This window comes from Lissotriton helveticus, chromosome 1_1 (genome assembly GCF_964261635.1).
Source record: "Lissotriton helveticus chromosome 1_1, aLisHel1.1, whole genome shotgun sequence".
NCBI lineage: Eukaryota > Metazoa > Chordata > Amphibia > Caudata > Salamandridae > Lissotriton > Lissotriton helveticus.
The window spans coordinates 1,504,199,732-1,504,219,884 of record NC_136057.1 but is presented as its reverse complement, the minus strand read 5'-3'; the positions used below and the strand labels follow the sequence as shown (position 1 = coordinate 1,504,219,884).

Below are 20,153 nucleotides of genomic sequence, written 5' to 3'. Positions count from 1 at the left end.
AGGTGTAGAGAGGTTGAGAGGTGTAGAGAGGTTGAGAGGTGTAGAGAGGTTGAGAGGTGTAGAGAGGTTGAGAGGTGTAGAGAGGTGTAGAGAGGTGTAGAGAGGTTGAGAGGTGTAGAGAGGTTGAGAGGTGTAGAGAGGTTGAGAGGTGTAGAGAGGTTGAGAGGTGTAGAGAGGTTGAGAGGTGTAGAGAGGTTGAGAGGTGTAGAGAGGTTGAGAGGTGTAGAGAGGTTGAGAGGTGTAGAGAGGTTGAGAGGTGTAGAGAGGTTGAGAGGTGTAGAGAGGTTGAGAGGTGTAGAGAGGTTGAGAGGTGTAGAGAGGTGTAGAGAGGTGTAGAGAGGTGTAGAGAGGTGTAGAGATGTAGAGAGGTTGAGAGGTGTAGAGAGCGCGAGCTGTAGAGAGCGCGATCTGTAGAGAGCGCGAGCTGTAGAGAGAGCGAGCTGTAGAGAGAGCGAGGTGTAGAGAGAGCGAGCTGTAGAGAGAGCGAGCTGTAGAGGGAGCGAGCTGTAGAGGGAGCGAGCTGTAGAGGGAGCGAGCTGTAGAGGGAGCGAGCTGTAGAGGGAGCGAGCTGTAGAGGGAGCGAGCTGTAGAGGGAGCGAGGTAGAGGGAGCGAGGTAGAGGGAGCGAGGTAGAGGAAGCGAGGTAGAGGAAGCGAGGTAGAGGGAGCGAGGTAGAGGGAGCGAGGTAGAGGGAGCGAGGTAGAGGGAGCGAGGTAGAGGGAGTTAGAGAGGTAGAGGGAGTTAGAGAGGTAGAGGGAGTTAGAGAGGTAGAGGGAGTTAGAGAGGTAGAGAGGTTGAAAGAGATTGAGAGAGGGGGAGAGGTAGAGAGGTAGAGAGGTTGAAAGAGATTGAGAGAGGGGGAGAGGTAGAGAGGTTGAAAGAGATTGAGAGAGGGGGAGAGGTAGAGAGGTTGAAAGAGATTGAGAGAGGGGGAGAGGTAGAGAGGTTGAAAGAGATTGAGAGAGGGGGAGAGGTAGAGAGGTTGAAAGAGATTGAGAGAGGGGGAGAGGTAGAGAGGTTGAAAGAGATTGAGAGAGGGGGAGAGGTAGAGAGGTTGAAAGAGATTGAGAGAGGGGGAGAGGTAGAGAGGTTGAAGGAGATTGAGAGAGGGGGAGAGGTAGAGAGGTTGAAAGAGATTGAGAGAGGGGGAGAGGTAGAGAGGTTGAAAGAGATTGAGAGAGGGGGAGAGGTTGAAAGAGATAGAGAGAGGGGGAGAGGTAGAGAGGTTGAAAGAGATAGAGAGAGGGGGAGAGGTAGAGAGGTTGAAAGAGGTAGAGAGAGGGAGAGAGGTAGAAAGATATGTAGAGAGGGAGAGAGAGGTAGAGAGAGGTAGAGAGGTAGAAAGTAGAGGTAGAGAGGTCGAGGGAGAGAGGGAGGGAGAAAGGTAGAGAGAGGGAGAGAGGTAGAGAGAGAAGTAGAGAGATAGAGGGAGGTAGAGAGGTACAGAGAGAGAGTTACGGAGAGAGGTAGAGAGGTAGAGGGAGGTAGAGAGAGAGGTAGGTAGAGAGAGAGTGGTAGAGAAAGTAGAGGTAGAAAGTAGAGGTAGAGAGAGGTTCAGAGGTGTAGAGGTAGAGCGGTAGAGGGGTAGGGAGAGGGAGAGGTAGAGAGATAGAGGGAGAGGTAGAGAGAGAGGAAGGGGGGTAGAGAGAGAGGTAGAGAGAGGTGTTGTGAATCAATATGTTTATGTGAATCAGGTGTGGTAACTTCTGTACTTCATATTTACTGAAAGGTATATAGATTAAAGGGGTAAAAGAAAGTGAAATAGAGAGAAGAAAGAACAAAAGCTTGAACGGTAGAGCAAAAAAAGTGCAAGATAACGAGAAGCCACACAAAGAGATCCCAGACTGACAGTAACATTCATTATTTGGATCCCAAATTATTCCCATTTGAAAGTCAAGCTGATAACGGGATTTGATATAAAATGTGGATTATCCAACTAGGTACTGAGCAGCACAATGGGCACTTCTGCCGCAAAGTAAAATTCTTCAAATCCGATGCATTGAAATCTCATCGAAGCGCTGAGGTCAGAAAATACTGAGATGAAATAAATAAGTGATGAAAACTCAAATTACCAAGATGCATAGCAGTTATCACGCCTGAAAGTAACAAGGCCATCACGTGTAACAAGGATATCTTAACTGAAAGTAACAAGGCCATCTTGAGTAATAAGACCATCAAGAAGGAAAGTAACAAGGATATCACAATGTAAAGTAATAAAGGCCACCATGATTATGAGGATGTGTCTTACAGACCAGAACAAAAGGCAGCAGGTGACCAGGCGGTAACAAGAGCTGCACACGAGAGAGAGAGGGGGCGCCGGAGGTGAGCCCGGGAGTGGGACGCGCGTGCGCATGCTTTCTGCTCTTTTTCGAAGCACATACTCGTGCTTGTGGCGCGCTTCTGCTCACTCCTGCAAGGTGGATTGCCGCCACAAGCACAAGTATGTGTTTCGAAAAAGAGCATTACGATGGCTAAAGGTCTCCTATGAAGCGCAAGCATGCTGGGTAGGCAAGACCTAAAAAGGGGGGAGGTGGGGGGAGGGTATAAAAAACTCTGACATCGCACATAATGCAGATTCCAAAAGTGGCCACAAGCGGCCAGTCACTGCAGTCGGATTTCTGTGTCTTCCACTCATGAAAGGATGGAAAGTGTGTGAAGTGCTGTTGAGAGAATGGCACAAGCGGAACAGGGCTAGCATAGAGGCTGACGTTCTCGCCAGTGCCAATGTACCAGGATATTTCCAGAGCTGCGATTACAAAAGCTATCTCCATTCCTGCCCGAGTGCCATCATTTTAAAGCAACGCGTACTTTCCCTCATACAGTACAGAAATTCATCCAAATCTTACACAAATATTTGTAGTTGCTGTATTCATGCGGGCCCTTGTTACCACAGCCATGCAGTTTATTCCAACTTTGAATAAAAGGTGCTACTTATTTTCCATCTCAGCCGAGCTAATTTTATCGACCCCGTTAAGATGAACGGCTGACCTTGTAGCGCTGAGATTCAGACCTGCAACTTTCAAGCAACCCTCAGAGTATCGCACCAGAAAAATGGAGAAAGACGGAGTGATTTTCTTGCTATAGGTGCTGCCTAGACACACACCCCCCTCCTCCCCACATAACTTATACTGATGAGAGAGTTTGGTGACATTTGATGCCACTCCACGGTTATGTGTCTGGTTTTACCACTTTAAATTAGACCAGATAATTAATGTACCTGCTGGGCAAATATTTATCTAATGTACTGGCCACAGGTTTCAATGGCAATTCTATTGCTTTGTCTGTTAATGTACCAGCTGTAGGGCACGCCACTTTCAGCAACCTTTAGCCGCCTCGCTCCCCACAGAGTTTCTTTTGCCTGTGCCAGATACTGGCCTAAGTTTGTGGTACCGGGTGAACACCGTTAATTTTACACCCAAAGTACATGACTGTGCAGTTCAAAAACGGAAGGGGCTCCCTCACTTTCAAGCAAAAAACAAGAGAAAAATCAAGAAAAGGCCAAGGCTGTTAGGCAGAACATACTGGAGGTGGCGCTGCAGCCTCTCAATTGGATTACCGAGGCAGACCCAAGTGACTTCTCCTGTTACCAGTTTATCGAGGCAACAACGATACCCACGCAGACTGTCACAATATTAAACTAACATGCAGCGTCGGACACTTCCCTTCCGAGACTGACAAACATATTTAATAACACGGGCTGCAAGTAATCATACCTGCCATATTCGCAACCTTTAGTATGAGGGATTTGGCAGGAACATCAATTTACCTGTGAGAAAGTTAGAAGCATTGTTAAAACAAGCGCGCACGCCTCGCGCTCACAAGTGGGGGAAAGTGGGAGGCACACAAAGCTTTCCCTTGCAGGAGCGAGCCAAGGGCACCATGTGTTTGTAAGTTAATTACAAACATATGGTGTCAAGCTCGCTCCCGCAATGGAATCCCCAAACGTGCACGTGTTGCCATTGAAGGCAAATGCACGTTTTAAGGGCAAAAAGTGAATCCACTGCAAAAGGTCTTTTTGCCCATGCAGTGCATGCGCGCGGCATAGGTGAGACCTTAAAAAGCAGTAACCCACTGACTTATTTACATTTTATGAACTTTGTGTTTTGCATGGTACAATTTCATTGCAGCCAGCATATTAACCCTCTGCTACTTTGCAATGAGTCAAAACTTTTTCCACTAGACAACTCCATCTCTCCAGGAAGAACATTAATCACTGGAGTTATCTTGACATTTTTATTGTCTGGAATGGCTTGAGACCATGATTGTGTCAGTGAGTGCTTTTAAAAGCAAAATAAACTCGAAAAAGCAAAATAAACTCTGAAACACTGCCCCTCTGCTCTGAAATCAGTATCCAGCGGGATTGCACCGTCCTTGTATTGTCCCTGCGTTCGTCTTCTGGATTTATTTAATGTACTACATTCAAATTCACATTTACCAGGGACATTCCTCCAGAAACAAACATTTTGGCCTCAGCGCTAAATCAAGAGCAGAAACTTCCAACCCCTCAGCCAGCAGCCGAGCACAGGTCCTGGGCAGTAGGAAAGAACACAAGCAGCATGGGGACGCTAGAGGGTGCACACGCAGAATGGCCGCACTTGTGTGAGGCTCCTGCAGCCTGGACAGAAAATCCTACATTTATCCTTTTTCACCAACTCCAAACTCGAACAAATCCACGCACGAGTGTAGAAGGCTCCTCGATGCGACCTCGGTGAAAGTTTGGGAACCCTCTGACCTGGCAAGCAGGAGTTAAAGGCGGCGGAGTGTTTGGCCGGGAGCGGCGCCGGAGCCTGGCTGAGCGAGCTGCTGGGGGCCGTGACCTACGCAATGCCGCGGCGTCCCACGAGGCGTGCAGGCCTCAGGAGAAGGGTCACCAGGGACGTCCCTAACGATCGTTGCTGCCGCGGTGTGGCGAGTCGTAAGGCAACCGGGCAGATCTAAGTGGTGCTGGAATCACCTGTGGCACCCGGCGGAGCTCCTGTACAACGGACAGCTGCGGAGTGCCGTATTAGACAGAAGGGCCGATGACATTGCGGTGAGGCACGCTGAATATAAGATCCGCTGTTTTGTGGCTCTGTTTAACAACGTGAGGAATAGAGTGAAGGCACCGGAGAGTGAAAGCGAGAACTAGACCCCCCCCCCCCCCGCTACACATGCCGAGCTAAAATTACTGTGGCGACCTGCGTGGGCCTACTGGGGCACGGCGCGGTTCACAGCTGCGCCGCACACAGAGAACCCTGGTGTTCGGGTGCGATTCTGGCTGTGGCCGAGAGCCCGACTGAAGTGGAGGGTGACACCAGTGGAACTGGGCAATAAGGAGGCACCCAGCATGAGTAACAAGTGAGCTGCGGTGCTCTACCTCGCGTTGAGACACGGTTGGCAATGGAGGCTGGGGGCCGCGTGGGACATAACCCCGGTGAGCAGCGGGAGAGACGATTGAACATCTCAAGATTACGACTGGAGAAGCCTAAATCGCGTGCACGGGGTCACTTCGTGGCACTTAGCAAGCGGATGTTACCGCGACAAGAACTGGCGCCAGAATAAAAGCGGCTGTGAAGTGCGTGGGGAGTCGAAGAAGAAGGGCTCCTACGCTGAACTTTGTGGGACCCCCTTTGAGGCATAACGGACCAGGCCGAACCTGGGGGATGAGAAACTGCACAAGAAATGGATACTGGGCAGCAGCGTTTTCACGTTGCACAATGTCGCACATGATTATGATTCCACTCAATGCTTAACATATAGCGACGGCTCTATAATCGAGCCCTGGAGGTTCTTGGTTTGGCTGCGGCATGCCTCAATACCACTTGCGGGCAGTAGAGGTGCGACTTCCAACGTAGCTTGACGCCATACTACTGATACATCCCTGTGCTGTAACTTGCAACCACATCGGATTTACTATTGAAGCACAGGGCTTACAGGATCTGGCTGCCATTTGGCGCTCCAGGGGCGGGTGCTTTGCACTACGGCCCAGATTGGACAGACCGGGGAGTGCTTCCGACAGTGTCACGTTGACACAGCTGAACTATTGCCGTGGACCAGGAGCTACTGCACACAGCGTCTCCCCGACACACTATGGTGAGGCTGTTGAGAATACTGGCTGCTTCCTTGTTATTGCCTTTTGATGCGAACATTATAGAGGCCGGGAGACTAAGGAAAGCGAGTACCTTTTATTTTGCTCGAGGTGGAGTGGTGCGGTCTTTCTTTCGCCTGAATAGTACAACTGAAGTTATCGACCTAATGCTCCTTGTGCGCTGCTAGTGGGAACTCGTGATGCACTGAACTGTTCTCATGAATATATATATATATATATATATATATATATTTTTTTTTTAAAGACCTTTATTGACAGAAGCTCGCAAATACAGCTTAGTAAAGAGCCCAAAGTGCTCACAGATACAGTACATTGCAACACAATAAGCGCAAAGGATCCGATACAGGAATAATGAGGTCTAAATTTTAAAGGTTTTTTCTGAAGGATAGACGGGAACAGGATATTACAGCACAACAGATTGGAACCGGCCAAGTACGATCAGGATAGTCAAATGCACAATGTAACAAGCTGCCAGATTCGCCGCGCACCACCTAGAAGATAAACGTCTAACCCCAGAAAAGAAGAAAAAGAATAGAAGGCCCATAGAACCAAAAATAAAAACAAACCCCCCCCCCAATCCACCCCCCACCCTGCACCCCTGCAGCGGCTACGGCCTACCCCCCCCTTGCAGCGTGCCTGTCGCCCAATAAAAGGAGTCCCGAAATAGAGAGAGTAAGATAAAGAACCTAATCTAAAGCTCCTATAAACTAAGGAAAGCGGGGAGGAGTCCACTATCCGTCCCTCGGCTCCACCCTCCCGTATGGCCAATAACAGCGCAAAATATAGTGTCCGGCGATGACAGGCCTAACGGCCAAAAGAAAGTAAAAGCACAAAGGCAGCCCGCAGCATAATCAAGTGTAGCCATCCATAACCCACCCGTCCAGGGCAGCAACAAGGAAACCACCAAATCATGATCACTAGCGCACATCCCCGACCCACTCTCCCTTCCCCACCACTGCAAACTAGGAAAATCCAACAGGAAGTCGTCCCTCAACTACATCCTCCCGCAAACACAATATTAACCCAAAGTGAATAGTACGGCGGTAAGAAACAGTTCGCAGTAAAACGGTGTAAAGCACAAAGTCAAGACATCGCACCATCAGAGAAAACAGCATGCCACCCAGTTGCCACTGTCAATAACGAGGAATCCGCCAGTCCGCAAGAAGAAGCGGTCATCCCTGTCCCGTTCTCTCCTTACCGCCACTGCACATCAATGCAAGCGAGGAAGACGTGTGCGGTAGTCCAGAAGTGTCACAGTGGTATGGAAACCCAGACGTGTCGCACAGAAGAAAAACCGGTGATCCCGGAGAGGACAGAAAGGGTACCAACTTCGCATTATGGAGCACGGGCAAAATCCTCAGTCCAAAAACACCAACATTAAGCAACCGGGCATCAGCCACGGCCGCCTCAAGGCGCTCCGGGGATTCCAACCAGGATCGAAAGCAGATAGGCAGAGTGGCATGTGACAGAGTTGGGTCAGAGAAGGAAGACACAAAGTCCACCAACGGCAGCAGCGGCGACTCCAAATACGAAGGGGGCAAGGATCGGAGCGGGCGCTTCAATCGCAAGTCCGGCTCAGGATCCACCGCGTGGTCTGGATGTAGAAGTTCCGCAGCAAGGGGCACAATCGGACAAAGAGCCTCAACAATGGCACCCGGGGCCGCCATCTTGCAATGGAGAGGCAGGAGATGCGGTGTGAAGCTGTGCTCTGCCTGTCCAGCCCGCCGCAGACTCCCCATTAAAGAACCAAGCGCATCAACTTTGTCGGCAAGATCCCGAGCAGAATCTTCCATTGCACTGCGGAGGTCAGCAACAGCCGACATCAGGTCACCATATCGGCCGTCTCTATTGTGCCTCACCCCAACTACAGCAGTCCGCTGCAGCCGTCCAGAATGTACTCGGGATGTAGTCTCCTCTCGACTGTCGGTATCCATATCCGTCACAGTACTCTGCACGGTCCCACCGTCTCAGGCCGGGAGAAAAGCGTAGGGCCACGGTAGTGGCAGAGGAAGTCAGAACCTCGAGAGCTGTCCGCAGGGCAAAACGTCTCATCGGGTGTGAAAGCAAACAATAGGGTGGGAGTCGCCGGCCGATCGCCAGGCTAAATACAAGCCGCCACTGTGATCGGGCAAGCCGTGTGGATAGCAGAGAGATGCTCCCAAAAGTAGCCGGAACACCCCGTGCCTCGCTGCTCGTCCAGCGGAGGCACAGCTCGAAAATCGGCCAATTCCAGGTGGAGGTGCTCCGGCCGGCACCCAATCGCCGCAGTCATCCGCTATTGTTCACTCAGCGGCCGGCCTGGATTTCAACTAGAGGTCCCGGCCTCAAGTCTACAACAGGCCTCAGGACGTATTCGAGCGGTGCTACCGCTAGCTTTCAGGTAGAGGCTTCAGAGTTTCACCGCCGGGCGTCGGAGGGGATCGGACACACGTTCGTGCCGTTTTCATGCAGGAGCACTGGCAGGATAGATGCGGTGGAGGCGATGGTATCAGGAGCCGAGGGTTTAATCGACCGTCCCGGTCGCCATCTTGGCTCCTCCCCCCGTTCTCATGAATATAGGCTCCTGCCTTTCCCGAGAAGAACGTGGTAAGCGACCCTCGCCAGCTGCTACAAGTCCCTACCAGAGACCCACAATGGGTAAACAGGACAATCGACAACCCAAACTGACCTTTGAGTCCACTACTACTAAAAAAGGTTTGCGGAACGCGCCGGACACTGGGGGGGCACAAAGCACGTCGACAACTGGAGCGAATTCTAGCTCTTCCACGTCGGACATACAACAGCTGATGCAGGAAATGAGGCAGGGGTTTGCCACAATAGTAGATAAAGTTGATCGAATGTCGTCTAGGATGAACGCCATTGCACAGAAAATGGATGCACATGAAGAGCGAATCACCGAAGTCGAAAGGCGAATATCTGATAACGATGACACCACAGCCTCGCATACCACGCAACTCTCGAGAATAGATAATGTCCTTCGAGTAATTGCTGCGAAAAATGAGGAATTGGAGGCTCGCAGCCAGCGCAATAACATCCGCGTAATAGGCGTGCCCGAGTCCACCTACACAGGGCGTATGGAAGCCTACGTGGAGAAGATCCTCCTGGCGGCAATAGGGACTGAGGCGTTCTCTAGACAATTCATCGTTGAAAGAGCACATCGTTCGCTTGGACCGCGACCTAAACCTGGGGCCCCGCCAAGACCCATCATTGCACGGCTCCTAAATTACCGAGACAGGGATACTGATTTGCGGGCAGCACGAACCAACCAGAATTTAGTGTGTGATAGTGTCAGCTTTTCCATATACGCAGACTTTACGCCTATAGTACAAGAGCAAAGACGTAAATTCCTTGAGGTCAAGAAAAAACTCTGTGCACTACATATCGACTATGCCCTCTTGTATCCAGCGAAGCTGAGAGTGACCCATCAAGCAAAGCAACACTTCTTCACGAATCCGCAGCAAGTGGATGATTTCTTGAAAGCTCTGCGACGTGCACGCTCGGAGCGTCGAAATGACGATGAAGAAGGACAAGATGATGATCAAGCTATGAACAGGTGACATTTGACTTGGAGATATGATTGCTGAACCGCTGTAGTGGCTCACTGACATTCTTTAAGAGGCCCATTGGAGGGCTTCTATCGAGTGAGGACACCTCTGCTGGTCGAGAATACCATGGACGGGTATTGGACTGTTGGTGGTAATGTATACCAGGCACCACCCCCTCCCCTAGACTGTGCCCGAGTGAGGCCGGACAGGACAAAGGGCAAGGCGTAGGGGGTGGCTATGTGTGTTCCTCAGATGACCCCTGAAGGGAATACCCCGATTTACATGTTGGTTACACAGCAAATGTTGGGTTGTTTACTTAATGTATGGGGAGGAGGGTGGGATGGGGATTCTGGCAAGTTGGGGATGCTTCAGTTGGTGGGGGGAGGGGCAGGATGTTTTGAGAAGTATTCGGCCCTACATGTTATCATGGCTAATACTGAGATCTCCCTCATGGACGTGCATGGTTATGGATGGTTGAGGAACAAGGCTTGTAACCTACTTGCAGGAGAGGATAGCATGTTGTATGTTTGGGATTCGACTGCTGTGGTGGCCTGGGTTGAGGGGGGAGGAGAGACAAGACTGGTGGCACATCAGTGGGGAGAGAGTGAGAATCAGGACCTTAAACTGGTTTGGTTGAAAGTTACTGTTCTTACAACTGGAACTCTGTTGGGGGTTTTTGCTATTGACAAGATGAGGGTGCTTCAGTTGGGGAAGGGTGGGATTTGGGCAACTGACTATTATGTTAAAGGTTTGGACAAACTGTCTATCAAAGAGATGGTACAGCTAGATCCGATTGGTTTTCAAGTTGATGGAAGGAAGGAGCGTGCTCTCGCACTGCATTTTGTACACACAAGCATTTGTTCACAACGCTGCAATGGCGCGTATATTACTAAGAGGCCCAGATTGAAAGGCTATCGTCATACTGTGAAGTTCTGAATTCCAAGACCCACTTTTCACAAGATCTGGCCCTTGTGGTCTTGCCTAACACGCTGCGTACTACCGCGCATTCAGACTGCCTATGGGGGATACTGACTTAAATGTATTAACATGGAACGTGAGGGGCCTGGGAGACCCGAGGAAAAGGCGACAAATCTTATCATACCTGGACCGCCACTCAGTACATATAGCCTTTCTCCAGGAAACTCATTTCAAAGCACAAACGGCTCACACCTTTGCCAGCAAATGGGCGACTCACACGGTCTTCTCCTCCTACTCTACATATGCTAGAGGTACGGCAATACTAGTAAAGAGAGGTACACCCTTTATTAAGGCAGGCACCAAAGTAGATGCCCAGGGGAGGTATTGTATGATGTGGGGTAGACTAGGTCATATTGCGGTTTCCCTAGTGTGCTGCTATGGCCCCAACATTGATGATCCTCAGTTCTTCACGGAATTATGGGCAGCCATTGTGGGTACTGGCCCGCAACACCTCCTCTGGGTGGGTGATTTTAGTACTACACTAGACCCGACGCTAGACAGGACGCTAGACAGGTCGAACCCGGCCCCCTACCATTACAATAGGGCAAGGGCGTCGCTCCGTGAGTCACTCAAGGATCACAATTTGATAGACGCCTGGAAACATCTTCACATGGACACGCTGTGTTTGATCTCTGATGGATTTCTCTACTATAGATATTGGTACTGATGTCGAGGGTAGCATTATAGATTTCAGTTTTCTCCCCCCCCCCCTTTCTTTGCTTTATTTTTTTTTCCTCCCCGCTTCTTAGAGCCAGAGGGGTTATTGTCTTTAGCTTCGAGTATGGCATGTTCTCGCTTTTCGAGCTCTCCTTCTTCAAAAATCTCCTCATACGCTTGCTCATCGTTCGAGTCATTAACCAACATATCTTCTGGCGCCGCGGCACACTCTCCAACTGCTCTCGGTTTGCCCAGACTCTGATCCAACACCATAGGTTGTACTGGTACTGGCTCTGGTGCAGGTGCCGGCGAAAAAACGCTGTTATTTTCAGTTATTATATCCCTTGGAGCGGGGACCACTGCCCCTGACCGCGCAAAGATAAGTTCCTTAAATAACCCAGTATTAATGTCTTTATCAAATTGGTTAACATGATTGGATGGATGGGACTGTGGAGATGGAAATGGAGAAGCAGCATTTATATTGGATTCTTCTTCAAGCTCTCCCTCTAGATTTCTATCCTGTTCTATCAATGTTCCATTTCCCCCCCCCAGTCCCCTCCGATATTTCCGTCTGTACCAGAGCCGCTTCGGCCTCTGTATCTGCATCTGGGCTCCTGGTAGGGGCAGCGACCACCATTGCTTTACCAAATTCAGTCGCTGCAGCCTGTACAAGACAGCCATCAGCATCTGGGCCCATGGTACCCATAGTGCCCATAGTATCCATCGAAGCTTTCCTGTTTATTAAGTTTTTGCCGTTATCCTTTAACATTAGTGAGGAAGAACTGCCTCTAGAAGGTGTAGATAAAGGTGTAGATAAAGATAGAGGGTACGAGGGGATGGATTGAGGCTTACCAGCGTTGTCAGCATTAGTCTCTGTATTGCCGGGACTTTCAAGGACATTAACAACTCGCCTCGGCGCCCTCGCCACTACTGCGGTTGAGATCGGCTTAATCATTTTGAATACCGGAGCGGGACCTTCTTCAGCGCTTTCTCCCGAGGGAACACCTTTCCCTGCTCGATTCTGTCGCGCTGGGTTTTTGCGCGTCATTAGCGCTGCCCTTTTCGTTTTTCTTCCTTCGTGAAACAAAAAAAGAAAAAGGGGGGGGGGACCAGAGACAGCCGCAAACACAAGTCCTTAAACCAAGTCTTTAAACCTCTCTCCTCTTTCCCCTACAGCAAATCCTTGTACCGCAAAAAAAAAAAGGTACAGCAACTCACCACAGCTTCGTTGGTTTGTTTGTTCTTTGGCTTCAACAGTCCCAGGAAAAAAAAAAGAAAGAAACCGAAATTGTACTAGAGACAGGTGAGCTTTGCTGAAAAACTTTAAAGCTATAAGCTGTAGAACTGAAGATTATAAGCTCGGCCGTGGAAGAACTCTCCCACTGCTCCTTTGTTGAATCCTGTACAGTCTCAATCTCTCACCCGCTTCCGTGCCGCCATGTCAGCATGCTGGGAAGATGTCGAGAAGGGCGAGAGAGCGCCGAATGCAGAACGCCTGTGCAGCTCCCAAAGCTTCCACCGCAGTTGACGGAGGAGCGGTGCACTCAACTGCAGCAGCCCTGCACAGCCCGACCTGTCTCCACGCCCCCAACGAGGCAGCAGCGAGCACAGCCACTCGGTAACTCGATCACCTGTGCAATTTCCACCGCGGTTGACAGAGCGGCGGTGCCTGCCTGCAGCAGCCCTGGTCAGCCCGTTCTGTCTCCACGTCTCCAGAGCGGCGGTGCGCTCAGCCTGCAGCAGCCCTGGTCAGCCCGTTCTGCCTCCACGAGGATGCTGTGAGCACAACCATCAATCCAGCAATCCCGTAATTCAAGCACTTTCTCTACACCTTCACGGTACTTAGATAGTATACTTCATTCGGCGAAAAAACGCCAGTTCATCTCGGAGTACGGAGCTCAATCGGGAGCGACCTCTCAGTGGCGTTTCCAATCCGCCATCTTGCCTCCACTTTTGATCCACGTACTTTTCCACGAGGCCAAATAGTATATGGAAAGTCCTTTTCTTTGGAAATTACTCAATAGTATTCTTAATCTTCCATTTACCCGAGTTTCTGAAAGAAAAGCTCCAACATCTTTTACATTATGAAACAATAGTTTTATTTCCACCTCTGGCTTACTTTTGATTAATATTCCCTACAATACTCACATCACATACTACGTGATACACTTATACTACCTCTATGACAACTACATGTTTTTTATTATCTTCACCACTCTCACTCGGAAAGTAATTTTGAACAGCAAACTAAATTTTATTAACTGCTCCAATCTTCATAGGCAATTTACCTTCCCTAATATTTCGGTTGTAAGAACACTAGGTAAAAATGTTGTAAGTCAGAAGGCAAACGTTGTTTGAAAGCCAATTGATTATCATTACAATTACTCCAGCCTTTTTGAAATTTTAAATAAGCTGTGTAATGTCCTGATGTTGTTGAAGGACCATCATGGTAAATAATTGCTGCAGTTGCAAAGGTTCTTCCTGAAATTGATAATTGAGAAGCCACAAAATATTTAATTAAAGTTGTCAATTTAGTTCCATCAGGTCTACATCGTTGGAACATTAAAATTACATACTGTCCATATCTTTGTATAAATAATGTTGATAGCATTGCAGATTTACATTGAGTACAGACCATGTTTTGATTTGCTTCTCTAACTAGATTATTAAAAGACACTGATTTGCTGTATGGTAAAGTCAAATATATAAATCCTTCAATGTCTATTGTAGTACTACTTGAAAAGGAACAATTGTCACAGTCATGCTGCCATATATAAGAAAGGCCAAAAAGGTTTTCTACATCTACACCTTCATCTTGCAATACAACAAGCATATACATTAGAAATTCCTGACAATCTTGCTGAATAGTCTGTGAACATTGATTTACACCAGAACATATGTCTAAAACATTTCGAATTTCAGAAACACTTTGTATTTTTGTTCTATCACTGCTACATTTCTCAAACACAGAATTCAACAAACAACAAAATCTGTGATCACGATTTTCAGCAATCTGTTCTTGTACAGTTTGGAGAAAAAAAACATTAACCACTACATTAGCATAGCAGTTGACACCAGAACTGTTTTCGAACTGAAATCCAACAACATCTTTAACTGAATCCTTTTCCTTTCTGCTTACAATTACTGGTTCATCTACTTTTTTTCTTTTTGCTACAACTTCACTACAATTGTTCTCATTTCTTCTTTTTCGGCCTACCACACGCTTTTCAAATAGAGGATATTGAGGTAAATTTGGAGCATACTCTCTTCTTAACCTATTCTATTCTTTTACACAATTTAGATCTGCATTAATCTTTGTCTCATCAAAATCAATCCAGATAAAGTTTTGACTTGAGATAAAGCCACATATGCCATACCCTCCTTGAACACAGAACTTCCAATATTCACCAAAGCACTATCTACACTTAAACCTTGAGATTTATGAATAGTCACCGCATATGCCAAAGAAACAGGAAACTGTTTTCTGCTGACATATAACTCTTTCACAAGCAAAAATCGGGCAGAACAACGACTGATTTGTTGTACTTCTTCAATACCATCAAATTAAATTTTTATAAATTCAATTCCATCTCTATTTCGGTAATTCACAAAATCAACAACATGACCCATTGCTCCATTTACTAAACCTCTTTCCTCATGTAAATTACGTCGTAAAATTATACGACAATTTAAAGATGCATACAGAGTCTTTTCCAAACCAGCAGTTTTAGATATTGTCTTCTCTAAAGAATCCAATTTTAATTTCAACTTTTCTGACAAAATAATAGTTGCTCCTTCATGTTCTATTTTATCAATAGCTTTCAGTTTCGCAATCTCTTGATTTTCCAACTTTAACATTTTGTTGTTGAAGATTGAACATTCTTGCAGAGTTGGCATCAAGCATATGACAGATTTGTTTTCAGGAATTTTCTTAAAAATATTCTCTGGGAGAATGTTTTCGTTTGGAAACAAATTTGAAATTAATGGTGCATGTAAAGCTGCTTTCCCATGCTCACTTACTTTTCCAATTCTTACATCTTGTAGAATCTTTTTATAATCTTCATCCTTTGCCTGTCGCATATTTTGTAGCAGTTCTGCATATTTGAAATGTAACCATATGTTAACATTTCCAATGCTTCCTAGGCACTTTCTTGTATCTTCATGTGTAAGCATTTTAAACACTGGTTGTCCTTTCACTGGAGTTAGCTGCAGTAGATCTCCAAAAACAATGGTGTGTTTGCTTCCAAATAACACATCATACTCTGTTTTAAGAATACTTCACAACAAGCTTCTCCAGATAGCTTGTGGTATTGTAATTTATTATCATGCTCTACTGGCAGCATCAATAAGCGATGTAAAGTAATCCCTTTAATGTTATGTGCTGCCAGCCCAGTTGGAGCGGTAACAACACAAGACAGCGATGACTCCGTTCTTTTCTGCAGATACGTTGCAATTGCTTTAATCAGAAAACATTTTCCAGTTCCTGCTTCTCCACTCACCTACAGTCAGACAGTTATAAATGATGTACATGAGCACTCTTTTTTTCTCATGAGATAAACCATGCTCAATCTGTTCTGTGACTTTGTCATATATGTGTCTCTGCTCAACATTTAGTTCTTTTTCCAAATCTTCGAAGTTAACTACATCCTCCTGAGCTTGTTCCATGGCTCTTTCAACTTCATCCATGGCAGGGGCAGCTTCATTTTGTATAATTGGTCCTCCTAGTGGATCCTGACTCAATGAAGCAGAACTCTGACTGTCTTGAGAATTGTCTCTAGCAATCTCTGCAGCAATTGTAGCTTCTTGCTGTATTTCCTCGTTCAACATTTGCAGATAATTTGAAAAAACAGGGCATTCTATGGTATACTTGGTTGCATTGAACGAATCTTCATAAGTAAGAAAATCTCCAAGTAGTTCCTCTTCTGTACGCCAAGGCTGAAAGAGTTGCAAAAGAGCTAAGTAATAAAATTCCCTTTTGTCTGGAGATTCACAACTCAATTTTCGATGATTAATCATATGGCCTTTTCTTTTTCACCAGACATCCTTCACATCCAATTACAGCATATACACCTTTATTGATATCTTTTGTGACGTTCCTCTTAAAAGTATAGGTTTGTAGAACTTCATACAGACAAATGTTCTCAAGATGACTACTTCTATTTGGATAGTATGTATCCAACATGTTTGTCTTCAAAATATCTGTACTGTTTGGTTCTTTCTCCGCCAAATACTCTATTTCTTGTACAGATTTCAAAACTCGGTTTCGTGTTGCAGCAAGACCTAGACTCACCCAAATGATGGTTCTAGATTTGGCTTATAGACTTGCTGATGATAACCGATCAGAACATTCATATGCTCTAATTTCTCGATGCGACAACATCTTCAGACTGTAACTGTATAATTTCTTGCTTAGACTCTTTTCATTTGAAATTTCCTCTCACATTTCCTTCAGTTCCGTCTTTTCTGATTTTGTGATGTAAGACGTCACACATCGAGCCACAGCAATAGAGTTGTCAGCAACATCTTGAATATCCATGTTAGCATTCCACATGGACAAAATGACTGGGTTGTAGTCATCTATGTATTTCGATTCTTCATTTCTACTTAGGTTGTATGTATTTTTAGGTGATTTTCTTGTCACAGTATGTCGCAGAGAAGACATCAAATTGTTCACTCTTCCTTTCGATGTTACTGGACGTGGAAATGCAAAACGACATTTTGTGTAGAACTTGTCCTTGGATTTGTATTTTCGACGACAGTATTTTCCACAACGATGGGTTTGAAAGCGTAAAACTTGATGTCTTAAATTGTTTTCTTCTGTACTTTTCGGGACAGCACATGTAGAATACTGCTCAATGAAAATCATCACTTTCTCATCTGAATCTGTTCCAAATTTTGGTGCACCTTTAATCCATAGCAGCATATGTATGTGAGGAGCACCTCTTGCTTGATACTCCTTTCTCCAAAAGAAATCCAAAACCCCTCCAAGCGGAGGATTTTATTTTGTTTGTAATAAAATACATCATAGCTTCAAACCTATGATTGAAATACCTGCATACATTAACTGGATCCAAAGAGCACAGTTCTCCAGGTGTCTTGTATTCAATATTTTCAATGTTTTTATTTGCCTCTCGTAGAAATTCAAGTAAGTCTTCCCAAGCATACTCAGCACAGCTAAGAGTGAGGAACCATGTAGGAGTTCCTAAGTTTCTTAGCATGCATTTCAATTCCCCATGACGACGGTACCAATACTCGTTAGTACCACGCTGACATGCCATGAGATTAATTAGCTGAGATTCCAAAACACTGTCTTGCAGTTTCACTTTATCCATAAAGTCCCTTGCCGAAACATTCTGACGATGTACTCCACTTTTCAGTATATGGTTCACTGCATAAAAAAGTCCAGACAAGTCACTCTCAAACAGTAGATGGAACAAATATGGAACGCATTGACTAAACCTTAGTTCTTCGGCATTTAATCTTAAAGTCCGGTATTCAGATGCAGGAATTTTAACAGGTCGGTCGTCATATCGTCCACCTTGACCTGTTGGAAATAACTGTGGAAAACAACGAGCTTCCAAGCTTTCTTCCCATACACTAATGTGACTTCCTTTTGCTTCTTTCATTTGAAACAAGTCAATAGCATTCCCAATTACTTCTTTGGAATGCAATGGATGAACACTATAATGTTCATAAATTTCTTCACTTCTAGAGATATCAACTTTTTCAATTTGCCCAGCTGAGAAATCACTGTCCTCTTCTACAGTTGTTTCCTCTTCTCTTACATATACATTTTTGTAGTAGTGATTATTTTTTACCAAATACAACGTTGCCTTTTTGACTTTCCTAACATCCACTAATTCTTGCCAGATTTTCTTACTCTTTGTCGGAACACCATTAACTAGAATAACCAGAGGTTCCTCTTCTACTTTTTCTACTTCAATTGTATCAATATTTTTCTTAAAATCTAGAGGCAAATAAACAACTCTTCCCTTTAATCCTCTCTGTAAATCTGTAGGAAGCAATTTCCCTGTCTTAGGCTCCATGCGAACGATAGCCTGAAAAGGATGCACACATTGAATCAGAATAGACTCATAGGTATTTAAATCCATCAATTCCGAAGGAATGTCTACCAACTCCAGATTATTATGAACAGCTCTAGCAGGCATTCTGTTTTCATTTAATTTATTATAACAATATTTACAAATACGTTGATCAGAACCCAAATCAAAACAATTTTCTACCAACAAATAAGTTGCAAAATCCTTCCACTCATTATTTTCCATTTCACTTTTTACATATAAATCAATTAATCTAGTCTGATTCTTATGAGTTCGTCGACAACACACACAAGTAAAATTAGGCCTTTCACTTGAATTGACCTTAAACTTTGTAATTTCATGGTCAAATTTTTCTGTTTCTGAAATCTCTACATTCTCTTCCACATTACCTTCTATTACTGTATCAGTTTCTGCACTGTCCCCTTTTTCACCAAAGTAACAAAACTCAATTTCTTCACAAACGTTCTTCACATCTAATTCAGTTCCATGCAAAAGAGCACTGTTTAACTGTTTTAGCTTAAGTGCTGGACTTTTTGCATAATACAACCTTCTCACTAATTTCCTCACTTTATTATGATGCACTGCTAACATCCTAAAATGGTGAAAAACACTCAGACATACTTTTCTTGAAAGACAAGCCAGTGAATGCCCATGCAAACCTGTTTTTTCTCTCACTCTACAAGGATCTAACTTGCAAAATTTTCATTTTTTGTTTTAGACTTTTCTTAGTATATGTACGTAAGAAACTGCGAAACAAATCAATTGAATCCTGTCGCACACTACAAATACTACTACAATTCCAAGTATACACTGGAGCCTTAGAACATCTCCCTAAAACTTCATCAGCTAACACCTCTTCTGTATTTCTAGGCACAATCTTTTCTTTTTCAACGGGACAACCGTCCTTCACCTCATATGCTTGACCACTGGTGTCAACTGCATGCACCAAATCATTATCCTGAAAGTAACTTTCTTCATTAAAAAATGGCTCACAACTTGAACTACGCTTCCATTCTCCAGAAAAAACATCACAAAAATTTGTCAGATTAATTACTCTTTTCCACTTACATTTTGATTTGAACACATTGATTACCTTATCTAGTGTACAAATTCTATTGATTACTAAACTATATAATTTATTTTTCACTTTAAATGCTTCATCCACAATCTTCATTATGCTTTTTTTTCTTGTAAAAAGCAGTCTTTTTTTGATACGTCTTTAGATTTTTTAATAAATTTGAAACTATTCTGTTATAAAACATTCGTCTACGAATTTCAATAAATTGATTTCTCCTTCTATTGCTATAGACAATATCATCTCCTTCTACAGATCTAACATTTTTTGAGGGGCACAGTTTCTTATTTCTACTTAGACAAGGCTTATTCTTCTTTGAAACAACATCTTTTTTTTGGACATTTCAATAACTTCCTGAAAAAATCCTTGGTTTGCTTACCAGGAGCATTATTTTTTTCACTGAAGATTTTGTTTTGGATGACTCTTGTATTTCTGTTTTCTTGGACCTTAAATGCTGCTTATATTTCTTTTGACGTCTTTCCTTTGATGGCATATTCTTTTATATTTCTATAGATGATTATAATCTGTGGTAAAGAAAAAATAACATATTATAGACCACTACAAACATACTACATAGCAATTACAATAAGTAAACGATATAAACAGTAGTTTACAACATAAGTAAGTTTATACCACAGCAACTCTGTCACAGCAAAAGTGCAGTACAGTTTCATTATTAATCTCACTCTCTGCCTGCACCATCTCACATTGTGCCTGTGTCTTATGTCACTCTGGTAAATGTTTTCTGGT

At 45.0% G+C, this 20,153-nt stretch overlaps 1 protein-coding gene across 7 annotated transcripts in view; it reads left to right on the top strand.

Annotated features, from left to right (window-relative positions):
• FIRRM (FIGNL1 interacting regulator of recombination and mitosis) overlaps nt 1-20,153 on the top strand; it is a 3,243,174-nt gene that overhangs the window by 601,177 nt on the left and 2,621,844 nt on the right. The window lies entirely within an intron of this gene.